The sequence below is a fragment of the Scardinius erythrophthalmus genome, assembly GCF_964197995.2.
Source record: "Scardinius erythrophthalmus genome assembly, chromosome: 1".
NCBI classification, from domain to species: domain Eukaryota; kingdom Metazoa; phylum Chordata; class Actinopteri; order Cypriniformes; family Leuciscidae; genus Scardinius; species Scardinius erythrophthalmus.
Genome location: NC_138221.1, coordinates 34,046,319 through 34,061,181, shown reverse-complemented (window position 1 = coordinate 34,061,181; position 14,863 = coordinate 34,046,319). Strand labels below are relative to the sequence as shown.

General features: G+C 38.5%; 1 protein-coding gene across 2 annotated transcripts in view; it reads right to left on the bottom strand.

Annotated features, from left to right (window-relative positions):
* Positions 1 to 14,863, bottom strand: part of brd4 (bromodomain containing 4) — a 55,566-nt gene that overhangs the window by 13,713 nt on the left and 26,990 nt on the right. The gene's annotated exons all lie outside the window — the stretch shown is intronic.

Here is a 14,863-nt window from a genome sequence, read left to right as displayed (position 1 = left end):
AGGAAGCAAATCATAGTCATTAGCTCTTTGATTTACATCTATGCCATCTGCATCAGATCCATCACTGTAATCAACACTATCATCTCAATTATACTTAACTATCCGCACACATCCTCTCTGCCCCCCCCAACAGCATTATTCAAATGGTTCATGTTTGCTTAAGTAATTGCCTGTGGATTCTCGAATTATCCCCTGATGTGATCTGAATCATTAACATCTTCCAAAGGACTCGTACTGAGTTTTAAAGAAGGACCCGACTGCTTCAAGTAGGTGCTTTCTAGCCAAACGTGGCACAGGTATTAGTGTATAATATTATAAAATTTACAGTAATCTGCAGGAATAACAGAAACATGTCACCTTTTAGTTGACCAGTGAGTCTTATAGACTAGTCTATATAATCTGTACAATGAAATAATTTATTTTAGCCTTTCAGTAATGCTTTTAGCAGCATGAAACCAATAGGAGCTTGAATAAGTCACATACAACTTTCATCATCAAGCTTTTCAATTGGCATAAATGAAGAATACACAAAGTGATGACAGCCTTATTTAGGCACATGTCAATGTTTTGAGTTTTGCTTTGTTTGCACTGTTATGGATTTTTTACACTTAATTACCGGCATTTTTATCCAGTTTATTAAAGTCACAATAAAACAGAAGTAGTCTACTCTTCCAAATTGTCACGTGTATCCTAGTGAAATGGATTATTGGAGAGAAAGAAAAAACATAGGTTGAGGACTTGCTTCTTTGCATGGGTTATTGACTGGATGGAGGCAGATCTGAATGTGAGCTTGCAGTCGATTGTAAGAAAGGGGCAGAGGTTAAGTGGAGGAAATGATTGCAGAACTTCGCCATACGTCACCAGAGAGTAGTGTCATTTCACAGAAAGACTGAGCTATGAATTTGATTGAAAATGTCGAGATCAAAAACAAAAATAAACACATGGACGAGACGTTCACAAAAAGATCGATAACATGCATTTAGAATGTTAATTTCATGCTGACTTTAACGTTTAAACCTGAATACTTAATTCTTCTGATACCTAAAAACATCTACTGTGTTTGTTTAAAATATTTCTTTCTTTCTTCTTATTCAATTTCTTAGTGAAATTATTACATTAATAATTATATTAGTAACTGGTTACTTTGAATATTAATAAATTAAGTCTATATTTTCAACAGCAGTTTTGTTTTGAAAATCTGTAGTGATGACAGCAAAAGTCGGCACTGGTATCAACTACTGAAATTTACAAAGAAAATCACATCTTGCTTTACAATTTAAAACCTTACAGCTTGCAAATTTGCATGAGATGATGACTTTCTTTACTAAAATTATGCTTTAAATTAAAAAATTAAACAACACACCATACAGCGTACTATGGGCTAGGCCAGGGGTGCCCAATCCTGCTCCTGCCGATCGACTGTCCTGCACAGTTCAGTTTGATTAGGGTTGGAGATGAACTGTGCAGGACAGTCGATCGGCAGGAGCAGGATTGGGCACCCCTGGGCTAGGCAATGACTAGTGTTTTGCTTATGTAAGATGATCAGATAATTGTGTTTGAGTAGGGGAAAGAGAGAGATGAAGAGCAATGTGTGAGCTCATCAACACGACGTGCCCAGGTGACCCCACGACCAGATGAAGCTTCAGAGTAATGTGGCAGAGGACAGCTCATGTCGAGCTCAGCAGACAAACCGTATTCATTCCCACAGACCATCCCGCACCTCCACAATCAATTCTTGCTCCTCAGCCAGTTGTTTTTCGATTGAAGCGTGTTAAAGGTCAGCCTGGTAATTGATACCAAAAGAGCGCCTAAATGTCTTTGCCTCTCTAGTAATCACACTCCCAACCACTGCCTCTGTAATCTGGCAATCCCCACAACTACACTTCCTGCTAATGAAACCTCACGTGACCTCATGCTGCTCTCAAGAGCCTTAGATTTAATCTCTCTACAGGCTCACGGCTTTCAAGAGGAACCTATAAACATCACAACTGCAGCACTACTACTGAAAGCATGACTCGGGTGAGTCAACTGAAAAAGGCTTCAGGTTTAGACAGCCGTAAATAATCAGAATGGGAACACTCAGAGCAAAACTGGATGTCTCCGTGCTTAAAGAAATGAGAAAACGGGATCAGAGGAACGTGTTATGACATCTGATGAAGTGTGCGGACAGACTGCTATTCCCCTGCAGCATGTATCAGTCACACAAGAGTTGTAGTGACTCGTTGGCACAGTTGCTCTGTCTCCTGTCAAGTCTTCATAAAACATGATACACCAGAATGTATTCAGTCGGGATGAGTCCACGGTGACTTCCATTCCTGAATCATTCAAAATGACTGAGACATAGCAAAAATATTCAGAATTTACTACAACAGGATGAAGCAAAAGGGATCCAGTCTTAAAGTGCCCTCCAGTGTACTTTTCTGCGGTCAGATTAGGGGTATTAACCGCTGCAGGTCGACAATAAAAAGGTAGTAGACTTGTGTTCTGTCATTAAATGTCGAAAGCTTTGGCTGTAATAAAAACAACAGTGTTGTAATGATTTTACAGCACAGCAGCTGCCAAGTGTTCTCTCAAGTTGAGACACTTCATTTCATGTCGTCTTTAGTTTTTGTTAGAACATTAAATCATGATATTATGCCATTCATCGGCTCTCAATCGTGAAACCTGAGCAAAACAAAAAACCGGTAAGTGTTTCATAAAACCATCCTCATATAAACTGCCGCACCAAACTCCATGCAACAGTTTACACAAGAACGGCTTAAAAAATATTTATACAAAATTCATCATGCTGGTGTTTCCTGAAGCACACACCATTAACGGAGTATGAAATGGGCTTAATTTCTCAGTGGTGTGGCAGAGAAAAACTCCTAGTAGACAAGATCATGGGTTCAATTCCCAGGGAACTCACAAACTAATGAAAAAGAAAGAATGATGTCTGGGATAAAAACATTAAATGAAAAGCAGCATCTCACAAAAGCCAAAAACAAGCAATTTCTCTCTCTCTCTCTCACACACACACCCACCCATATGCCTACATGCACTAAAACTTTAACTCCTGTCAAACAGGGACTTAAATGAAGATTTTTGAGTGATGGAAAAAATTAAACCACTAACATTGTTGTTTGGAATGATTCATCGAAATTAATTCATAGAAATTTGTAAATGATGTTTGGAGTATGAAGTGCAATAAATTGCGTGAAGAAATTTTTTCAGTTCCCTTCAGATAAACATTCATATACCCCCCCCTCCACACACCTCTTTAAAGCCTCACAAATTTGCACGCACCACATGAATGGCCTAACTCAATGTCAGAATGGTCCATTTTGTGGACACTGGGTCTATTCTCTAAAGTAGAGCTGTCAAAACTCGTGAAGGACAGTCAGCGTGAAGCACGCCACGAGACTAATCGTTTACTAGATGCTAATAGTCCTATTTGCAGTGAAGATCCCCGGGATTGGGCAACAGTCTGTGACTGTATAACTCCAGAACAGGATGTGTGAGAGAAAGTGTTCTTCAAGTGCGAGTGCTTGAGGGTAAATATATTTATTTTACATCTGGCAGTGCCTGTAGCAGCTGCGAGGGTCTGCGGGTTCACCAGCATCCACTCCCCTTCCTGGTGCGGGTCTCTGGAGGGCTCAGGACGTGGGAGTTCAGCTCTGAGTTCACTTCACTGTTCCTTTCAGCTCCGTAATGGGGGACATCATGTCCAAGTCAGTACACAAAAAAGCATGAGACTAATCTTCAGCCCAAGGCCATGAGCACACACACACACACACACACAGCTAAAAATACCCCGAACTATGGAGGAAATGCAACCAAAACGGGGTGGGCTGGGGCTGAGCTGAAATGTCCTGCAGGTCCTCGGACACGACATAGTCAGGTTGCCATACATTTCGATTCTTTTCCGAGTCTAAAAGTATCTGTATACACACAAAGCACTTGTTTATGTCTGACTAACCGCATTCTTGATGACTCACATAGTGACGAGAGAAACAGTTGAGATCACATGACCACTATATCAACCCTAGAGCTCAGACTCAGAAAGAGGGAGCTGACGATCTGCCAGCGTGACTACTCAGGAAAGAATGCCAAACTGTCTGTTACCAGTAAATGCTCACTCATAAGCCGCTGCAGGGAAACATTTTCAGAGCCTCCCTAAAAATCCAGTTAGAACTCATACAGATGAAGACATGTCACACAAAGCTGAGCTAATTACACTATCGGTCACAAGTTCGATGTCAGTAAGGTTTTTTTTTTTTTTTTAAGAACTGAATACCTTTATTCAGTAAGGATGCATTAAAATGAAAAGTGACAGTAGACATTTATAACATTAGAAAAGATTTATGAAATAAATGCTGTTCTTTTAACTTTCTATTTCAAGAATCCTGAAAAAATTAAGTGAAAAAATGTAAAAAAAAATCACAAATGAAGCAGCGCAACTGTTTTCAACACTGATAAAAAAATAAAATTGAGCAGCAAATCAGCATACACTTTTTTTTTTGAAAATTTTAAATTGTAATATTTCACAATATTACTGTTTTTGTTGTATTTGTAATCAAATAAATTCAGACTTGGTGAGCATAAGAGACTTTTCAAAATCATTAAAAAAAACGTATCCCTAAACTTTTGAACTGTAGTGTTTGAATATTTCAAGTTCAACAACTCCAGTGCGTTCTGTAGCATGCTGTCCATTTCCACAGACAATGATTTTGACCAGTCCCTCAGTCTGTCAGGATAAATAATGGAAACCAATGAAGCTTCGCATTCAAAAAGGTATTAAAATCCACTTCTGGTATCCTTGTTCTGGTAAAAGTGGTACCAGAGTAACTAAACATGGACATGACAACAGATTATATGACTTCAACCAGTAAGTGATTATTTTAATAATCTAATGTTAACATCTATAAATGTTTACGGCTTCTAGAAATGCTTTCAAAGCAGTATTTTAACACTTTTCCAAGTCAATACAGCACGATATTGCACTTGGATTGCAAATGCATTAATATTAGGGCTGGGCATTGACAAAGTTTACGATTTGATTCACAAGCTTACGATTCAATTAGATTTACGATTTGATATGGATTAATTGGGGCCTATCAGGTACAGTATAAACATTTAAAATGGCGACTGTCATAAAAACGTTGGATTTATTCATACATTAAATATTGAAGAACGGGTTAAGTAACTATATGAATTATGCTATAATGCATAGCCCATATTTAGCAAAATGGTCTTCTCAAGAGCTAATTTTTCTTGCTGACTTTTCTGAGGTATTAAATGTAACATTGTTTACAAGCTTTTTCTGACATTTCCACGGCTAAACAGTGAGCGATGACATGAGACATGATACGGATTCCGAGTAAATTGTACTGTATCTTTCAACATAACTTCTGATGTTCATTCATGTTTATTTCATGTTGTAACTAGTAAAGCAGAAGAGATGATCAGTTCATGTGTGCTCCGTGGTGCCGCCTCGCTTGAACTAAAGGAGCTGCACGATCTGTTACACCACATTAAACAGCGCCAAAATGGTATTTACTGTTTGAATTTCATAATAAACTGTACAGAATTTGAAAGCAGAGACATTTTCCTATCAGAAGTAGCTTATTGAGATATATTAGATGGGGGGTGCGCTACAAAGTTTTGTATATTCATCAACTGAAAGTAGCATAGGCTGAAAGATACCGGTTCTTCAAAATGAGAATCGATTAAAAACGAGAAATTGATCATTTTTAACCCAGCCCTAATTAATATATATATATGCCATTTCTGTTTGATTACAAACAGATGCATAAAAAAAAAAAAAAAAAAACAGTATTTAGCTTCACTTTGTATATCTTTGATGCACACAACTGTCAATGGTAGTCGTTAATGTGCCTACTAGGGATGTAAGAAAAAAAAAAAGATACACTTGAGAATCGCGATATTTTATTTTGCAAAACTATCAATTTTCAAAAACGCAATATCGATTCTTTTTTTTTTTTAGTTTATGTGCAAAAATATTCATGGTAAGACAGTGGTTCACGTTTATGTTGTGTTTAAACCCCTACCACTAGATGGCTATGCTGAGATGCACCACTAGTGTCCTCGCCTAACAGTGTCTAACTTTTTGCAAGATGCTAACAAATGTAGCTATGTTCCAGAATAAAGGGCACTACCGATATCGACAGGAACCATGAAGTTTGTAAATTGTGTCTGGGGAAAATCAAGTACTCTGGCAATACCACGAATTTGATTGCACATAATGTGTTATGTATTGTGACAGGGGCTATATGTATTTTCTTTTATTATGGCCTACTTGAGCATATAAAAATTTGCTCACTAAGGCCGGCGACACACTGGCTGCGTGGCGTGTCCGTTTTTATTTTGGCTCCCATGTTAACAGGTTAGAGCTTGCCTGTGTGACACGTGCGGCTTGAGCCGCGCGGAAAACGCGTGCATGCTAGAAATAGAACCAACGCCTATTTTTCACGCGACACGCAAGCGTGTTGGAAGCGTTTCCAGGTAAAATAGAATAGGAAAAGATGTTTATATGCCATTTTGACACGAATACATATTAATAAATGTCATTTTGATGTTTGAAAGTCTCTAGGTTTTAACCTAAATGCAAATATAAATGTAATTAAAAAAATATATTGTCCTGTCAATACAGAACGAAATATTCAATAGACTATTTTGCCGTCAACACTGCCGACGTTGTCTTTGCTGCTATATATTTATGTTTAACATGAAGTATAAGCCTTCCACAACTCTCCCCATATGTCAAATATATCACCAATGAGGCTTATCATGTCACCTAGCAGCAGCAGCGCCGCGTCAGACACGTTTCTGGTGTGCAAAGACAGAGAAAACCTCATGCAGCAGTGTGTTGCTGACCTAAGAACATGTGAACCACCCAAACTGGCAGTTTGATTTTCTGTGTACTGAATTGTTTACCTAAAGTAAACTTCTTTGACTTTTATGCACATCATGTCTTTTTTTTTAATATTACTTTTTCTAAAATTATAGTCCTACTTTAAAAAAAATCCCAATATATCGCCTTATGCACAGTATCGAAATATATTGCAAAATACTGAATCGTGGCCCATGTATCGTGATACGCATCGTCAGATTCTTGCCAATACACAGCCCTAGTGCCTACAGTTGCTAAAATCTCTTTCTTCAAAAAGCATAGGCTGTTTGCACCAGTGTGTTTACAGTACAGAGATTATCACCATGTCAAACACTGGGTTTCCGCACATTACTGCAATTAAATGTGGTAGACGCTTCCAAAATGATGTCATGCATGTTGATAGAGCTCAACTAGTATTTGCCCAGAACTTTCCTTTAAAGCCCAAGAGGCCTCTTGAATTCACCTAGTAATTCACCACGTCAAATGGTTTGACACGGAAGAGCTCCCAAACTGAACAAACACATCAGAAATTCACAAGCCAATGTGAGACAAAACACACGCCAACTGTCTTGTACCAGCAACATGCAAATGAGCTGTTGTGACAGCAGTGAAAGTGGAGTGATCACACACACACACACGGGATGTTTGGAAAACACATCAGAAATACAGGAAGAGATCACACTTAAGTGACAGACTGGAGCTGGAAGCACTACATGACCCCGCCATGAGTTTAGTCCAGCTGGTGTAGCATGAACACGCACACAGATGGCCAATAACCGGCAAATCTGTGTGGTGCCGTAACCTCATTCAATACGCTTATAAAGTTCAACAGCCAAATAATTCATTCAAACACAATGGGGATTTTTTTCCATAAACAAGTTGCTTCGTTAACAACTCAAGAGTTGTTATCCAGCTGTTCAGAGCAGATTTTAAATTAACTCTTTTAATTAAAAGAGGTTTAGAATAACAGTCAACAGACTATTTGGTTATCATCAATTGACAACTCTGTCTGTGTAAAGTGTTGATGAAAAAACTAGACACATTCAAGTCAGGCTCTGAATTTTCCCATATTAATAAACAAGGGAAAACTTCCTCTTGTGTAAAGTCCCCTCAGTAGTGCTAGTTTCAGTCTCTTTTGTTACACTCGTGTTTTGTCATCTTGATTACCTAATTTCTCTACTCTATAGTGCTGAAACAATTACGAGTTATATATTGTGACTTTTGACATCAATAGCAAGATTATTTTTCTAAAATTCTTCACTGAAACAGACAAAAAGAAAAAACAGATGTGGGTCTAAGTCTTCTAACGTTTTTGTGTTGTGTTGATGTGATGTATTTCACAAGAAAATTTCACGAAAGTAAAAGAAAACATGTTTTTACCAAGCAAAACTGAATTTGCAAATCTGGGTAAAACAATCAGGATCTCTCAAATGCAATTCCACACAATTCCAAACATAGATTAAACCATTATCTAATATTACACAAAGTCATTAAAAGTAGGGGTGGGCGATATCTCGATATTTACGATATATCGAGATATTTTTTAAACTCGATATGGATTTTGACATATCGTATATATCGATATATTGTTTATATTTAATTCTGATTTCGCCAATTTGCTTGTTTGCCTTCTCTGTGTTGTGCTCGCGCTCGCCCTCGCCCTCCTCCGCCTCCTTGCTTTTGTTCCCCCTCCCCTCGCGTGTTGTCTCATTCAACCAAGTCCCCCGAGTTCGGTCAGGCACATCAATCTTTCCCCGCCCAGCGAGTGCTTGAAGTGCGTCAGAAACAGCGCGCGCGCGATCAGTTGTTGTTGGTAATTTTTTGTGTAGCGTCGCCTCTCGCCGCATTGCTTTTGTTTGAGGGCGCTTAAAACACTCACACTTAACATGCTCCCCTGTAGAAACGGGCCTGGCAGCTCGCGCCAGGTCTAGACACGGTGAAAGTTTCCTGATTGTGACGGATGGCCGAATTTACATGACACATTATAAATTAGCATTAGCCTAAGTTACCTATTCTGCTATATACAGTGTCAAAAAGAAGAGAAGAGGATAAAGGTGGATAAAGACAGAGGTAAAGTGATGTAATGAATGAACAGTTTATCTAAGTGCATAGTAGTAAGATACTGTAATTTAATGGCAGTTATTTTTACCTTAAACTTTATGCTAGCAGTTGTTCTGAGTTCCCCAGAGGCCCCAGACAGTGTGATTTTGTAACAATCATGTCAATTTTTAGATGCATTTTTATCACTTTTTTTTAAATTAATGTTTTACTCTACAGTTGTGCAGTTTTGGGGGGATATGTGGCATTTTTTTTTTTTTTTTTGCCAAAATTAGTAATGATATTTCTATACAGGTTTATTAAAAATAGTGCAATATGTATTATTTCTTCCTTTATTTTACAGTTAAATTATTATTTTTGTATACAGGGATTTTTTTTTTTTTTTAAATGTCGCAGAAGCACTTTGTTCCTACATGAACTGCCTACCTATTTGCACTTCAATAAAAAAAGACTTTGTGGTATTTGGCATATTTGTTTTTGCAGTAGTTTTCGGGGGGTTATTTTTCCTGTAAAGATATCGAGATATATATCGTATATCGAGATATAGCAAAATATATCGAGATATATTTTTTGCTCCATATCGCCCAGCCCTAATTAAAAGTACTAGCTTAAACTTATTTTGTTGTAGTATTGAACAGATACACCAAAGTCAAGCGACAAACATCACTGTGAGTGGCATGAACAATCAGACTCATTTTCAGGTGGCAGCCAAAGAAGAACCGAACTTTCCAAAAACCTAAAAACCCTGTGAATATTTTCGAAAATTTTGGTAAATTACATTGACATTGATTATAATATAAAGTGAAACTATAAAACTAAACTAAATCTAAAATCATAATTGTTGACTTTCTAATGATATTGAAATAAACATTATTACATTAATGGATTAAAAAACTTAATTTGTCTCACATTATGTGCGCACACACACACACACACACACACACACACACACACACACACACACACACACACACAACAACAAAAACTCATCTTAGACTGCTTAAATCTAGTTTATACAGACTAGGTGATGAACACAACAGACATCTGTGACAGAACAATGAACTGTGGCATAAACTGAAACTTTGACGCAATGCTAGTTCACGTAATTGCTGCATCCTTAATTACATTCATTACAAAGTGTTCTAACCAGGTCGGACACAACAAGATTCCTGAACACTAAACACGGAAACGCAGTGCAATGTTACAATCACAGCCAATCAGAACAGTGAGTGCAGAAGTTCACGGTTTACTCGCTCATTATGCACTGCACAGTGTAAAACGCATACCTTGAGTTCTAATGCTTCACCTGACAACATTTTTATGGTACTTATCGTGGAGCTTGAGGGATGTGTTAACATACAGCATACATAAGGAGCATCAGGAATAGAAAGCAAGCGACTGTCAAACTGTACGGACACAGCTGATGGAAAATACTAGTATGTGTGCATTTCAGTTTTAACATGTACTGAGGAATTTAAAAAACAAAAATCTAAAAATAAAAATAGTAAATGTTACACATCACAGGTCCAAATGTATGTCACTGGTTGTCAAGCTGATTGAGGACTTCAGCTTTAATTGAGAAGCATTGTGTAAAAAGCAAGTTGCTATACACCAGTTGTATGATAGAAACAGACGTGTTTGATTCAGACAGGATTAAACGTCACAATGATCTTTAATGAAACGCAGATCTACTGATAACCCAAGAAAACTTGCTATCATAATAGACAATGACCATGAGTCATATTCTGAGAACTAAGACCAGGAACAAATCTTGGTCGTAAACTGCAATGAGCAATACAGTATCTGGGAAAATGTTGGTCAAAATCGGAGTAGTAGTAAAGAGTCCAGCTCTTCTGACCACTTAAGAGTCAATTGGAGTAGCATTTGTAGATGTAAGTGAACCATTACACAATTAAAAGTTAAAAAGTACAACTACACAATTCCTGTAAACTAGTAGCCTATATCAAAACCCCCTGCAGGTAGAGTCCAGACGTATGAATAAAAGGTAGTGCCACTGACCACAGGACACTGTCACCTTGTCGGTAAGGTCACTAAGATGTGGCAGGTCACTTAAAATGTTGTGGTTACATGAAATATGGCTGGCAGAATATCTTAATTTGAAAGCTTTTAAAAGCTTTATTTTTGGTCCACACCTCATATGTGGTGGATAACCAATGCAATGCATTTAAATCCATTTTAGCATTTCAATAGAGTGAAATATGGACTTAATTTCAACGTTTTTTATTTAGCATTTTGACAGTTGGGCAAATCCCTTAAATTGTTAATATTACCATGAAAAAAAAATAATAATAATCAAGCTATAAGAAAAGCTTGTAACTGAACAGCCTCACGAGACACAAGGAGGATGAAGATTGTAATGTGACGGCATTAGCATTGTGATTAGACCTGTCTGAATACAATGTTGAAAAGGGAAATGCAAGTCTTACAAATGCCTTTTAAATCACTTAACAGCTAAACAAATTTCATTACAGATGCACAATTTATCAAATTAAAATGTCAAAATGGCCATCGGGATGCAAGAAACGATTGTTTTATGTAGTATAGTGTGTCATAGTGGACGACAACTGACAATCAAGACAGAAAGAATAGCATGTTTAATTTTTTTCGGTCTTCCACAACGGGTTGTGTCACATCTGTGACATTAACCAATGGGAGCACAGAAGCTCTTCCGTTCACAGCTTTCAAACATGCCAAAACGAAAGAGACAATTAGTATTGGTGCACTGAAGATTCGTGGAGCTATGGCAGTACTTCTGCCTTCATGATGTTTCCTCGAGGGACAACCACGACAGAGTGAAAAAAAGATGAATGCTGGCAAAAGATAGCGGAGGCGCTTCAGAAACCCATTGAGTACATCTATTTTTGCTACTGGCTAAAAATGAACAATATTTTACCTCGAGTTCTCTTTGGAGGATTCCATGCGGTCCTCTTCGTGCAATCTAGGAACATGTCCCACTGTCAGGTTCTTTCTTTTGGGGGCTTTTCTGACGACAAGGCATGCAGTGCAAAACACACCGCATCAGTAGCCATTGTTTGTTTACACTCACAACAGCTGTCAGTCGATACTTCCACCTTCTCAACGATATCACACACTGTTAAAGACAGCAAGCGATAATTGGCCGGAAAGCAACGTGTAGTCTGACTTGGGTTTGAAAGTTTGAAAGTGCCCCTACTGTGCCATTTTAAAGGTTCATAATTTAGTTTTGGACGTCTCCTACAACAGGTTTACATGCATCAAGGTTCAAAGGCCTCCTTTCAGTGAGCCTGCTCTGCTCTGATTGGTCAGATGGCCCAGTCTGTTGTGAATGGTCTACTGCTTACAGCGTGTCGAAAACGAAACGCCCATTGCCATAACTGAACTTTAGCTTCAGCTTCAGTCTTCACCAATTGTACACACTTGTAAAGAGTAACGATGGTGTCGATTTTACCATATCAAATTGAGCACAAGTCCGAAATATTGCAAGACCTAATTGTTCAACCCGAACCTCCATCACAAGGACGACTTGAGCAGGACGTTTCTCAGTAATACACTAGGTTTATTAATAGCCTAGATGTTGCAACTGTAAATCCTCACCATCAGCATTAACAAGAGTATGTCCACCGATGTGAACATTTTTAATTTATTGCAGTGAACATGCGGGAACTGCATCGATAACAGTGCAAACGTTAGCCCAGCACTAACGTGAATCACTGATGAAACAAAGTTTGTAAAACAAACCTTGCTCCATACTTTATCTTGACTCAAAGTAGTAAGAACGACAGACAAACTGCATTAATTGACAGTTTTAGGTAATAGTGGCCTACAGCTGATTAGCAGAACTATTTCAGTAAGACAGTAATAACGGGAGTTAGCCGGACACCTACACAATATAAGACACAAAGCTACGTATTTTGAACATCCGGTAAAAAAAAATACATACATCACTAATTAATCATACTTGCAGGTTGTGACTCAGGAGCAAGTTGGTCCAAATAACGTGGTTACTGTCCCATCTTTAATGGATAAGCATTTTGCAAATGTTGACCTCGCCAAGATTTGAGAAGCAATCGTCAGTAAAATGAACATAAAAAAAGGTTTATACTGCTGTTGTCTCGCTGTGGTAAATTTAACCACTGACTCTTCACATCCTCATTCTTTTGGAGGTGCATACAAAGTGAATTTGCAGTAATCTAGCTGGTTTGGATGTTAAATTTAGGTTTATGGGGAGGAACGAGAGAGCCCAGAGGTGAAGGAAAGAAATGTACTAATATCCTTCACTAATAATAGTGTGAATTATTCATACTTAAACGCACAGGAGAACTTCACGAAAAATGTTCACCTAGTACACAACACGTGTGTACGCACATGAATTTGTTCTTAACCTCGTTTTGATGTTAATGACTTTGGAGTATTCTAAATTAGCGACAGCATGCAGGATAGCCATCTCCATAAAACAAGCCTAAACCATCTTAAGGGTTTCCACACAACCTTTATCCAGCTGTGTATAAGTGAAACCTCACAGCTTGAGCTATAATTGAACATTTTCATACTCTTTATGATGAAATACATTGAAGAGAAAATTTCCATGCAGAAAATTTCAACTTGACACGTTTTTTGTGGTTTCAGTTGTTCTTAAATTGTCTGATAGTGTCAAAATTATTATAAATAAACAAAATCATCATCAAATATTATAATATTAAACAAAATAATTTGATGTTATTGAACTTTATTCCATTAGCCTTGACATCCTTGACCCCTTAATTGCTATTCTAAATGAGAAGCGTCAAGAGTCTAGCTATCATCGCATAAGTTTAACTTATGTTTATGCAAACTTTGTGTTCAATGGCTTTTGAAACCACCATTCAGAATAGTAAATGGTATAGCTATCTACTACCAACCTCCAGAAAGAAGTGGCTGGTCTGTTAAGTCCACCATTATCAAAAGCCTGAACTTGTTCACATGAAACTTTTGTGAAAATGTTTCCAGCGCAGGCTTGGTTAAAATCCACAACAAGTCCGATGACAAGACGGCTTTCATATGCTTTCGAATCGCACTCGCTGCACTTTCACCGTCATACACACGGCCTGTGCAGCGTCGCTTCAAGTCAAACATGCCGAAAAAACTGCAGCAGTGTCTGTCCTGGGCCGTTAAACTTCCTGCCCCAAACACCCTGTGGAATAAAAGTTGACCTCTGAACTGGACACAGATCATTACATACCACTATGGAATGTGTGTGAGGGAGGAAGTAGCTCTGGTTACTGTGAACCTGAGCGCACTCACCAGGAAATCTGGTTCGACGGGCAGGCCAAGCCCAAGCGTGACGCATCAAAGGGAGGGTGTAAAAACCGACGGCAAACAAAATGACTGCATCCCTAACGAAAGTAAACAATTAATCATTAATGCTTACTGGGAGTTTCTCAGGACAGAAAGCTCCAGGCTCCCAGTGGAGTTCTAGGTACAGGACAGGGGCAGCAGGTTTGTTTGCTTGAAAGCATTTGCATAAATAATAAATGAAACTGTACAGAGTCAGTTGCTCAGGCCAATAGTCCCACCTCCCTCATCCATCTCCCCTCTCTTCTTTCACACTTTTGTCTCGCCAGCACTCCTGGGAGCTGTTCTTCCCTACATCTCAGGCTTCATAGCAGCCTCAACTGCCAGGAGAAAGTACAACAACCGTCTAACTTGTTGTGTTTGTGTGTTACAAACTGCTCTCGCCATGGAGGGAACTAATCTGTGCAAACATCAGCATGGGCACCTCTGACAAACAAAACAGAGGTGTTTTTTTCCTTACTTGAACATTTGCTGTGCCGTGTCTTGTTTGTTCTAGCGCTTTGATCAGTGACCTAAAACGACTCCGAACAGGGTCTAACAAATGTCTATTGGAGAACGGAGCCAGGAGCGAACTGGCAGCGC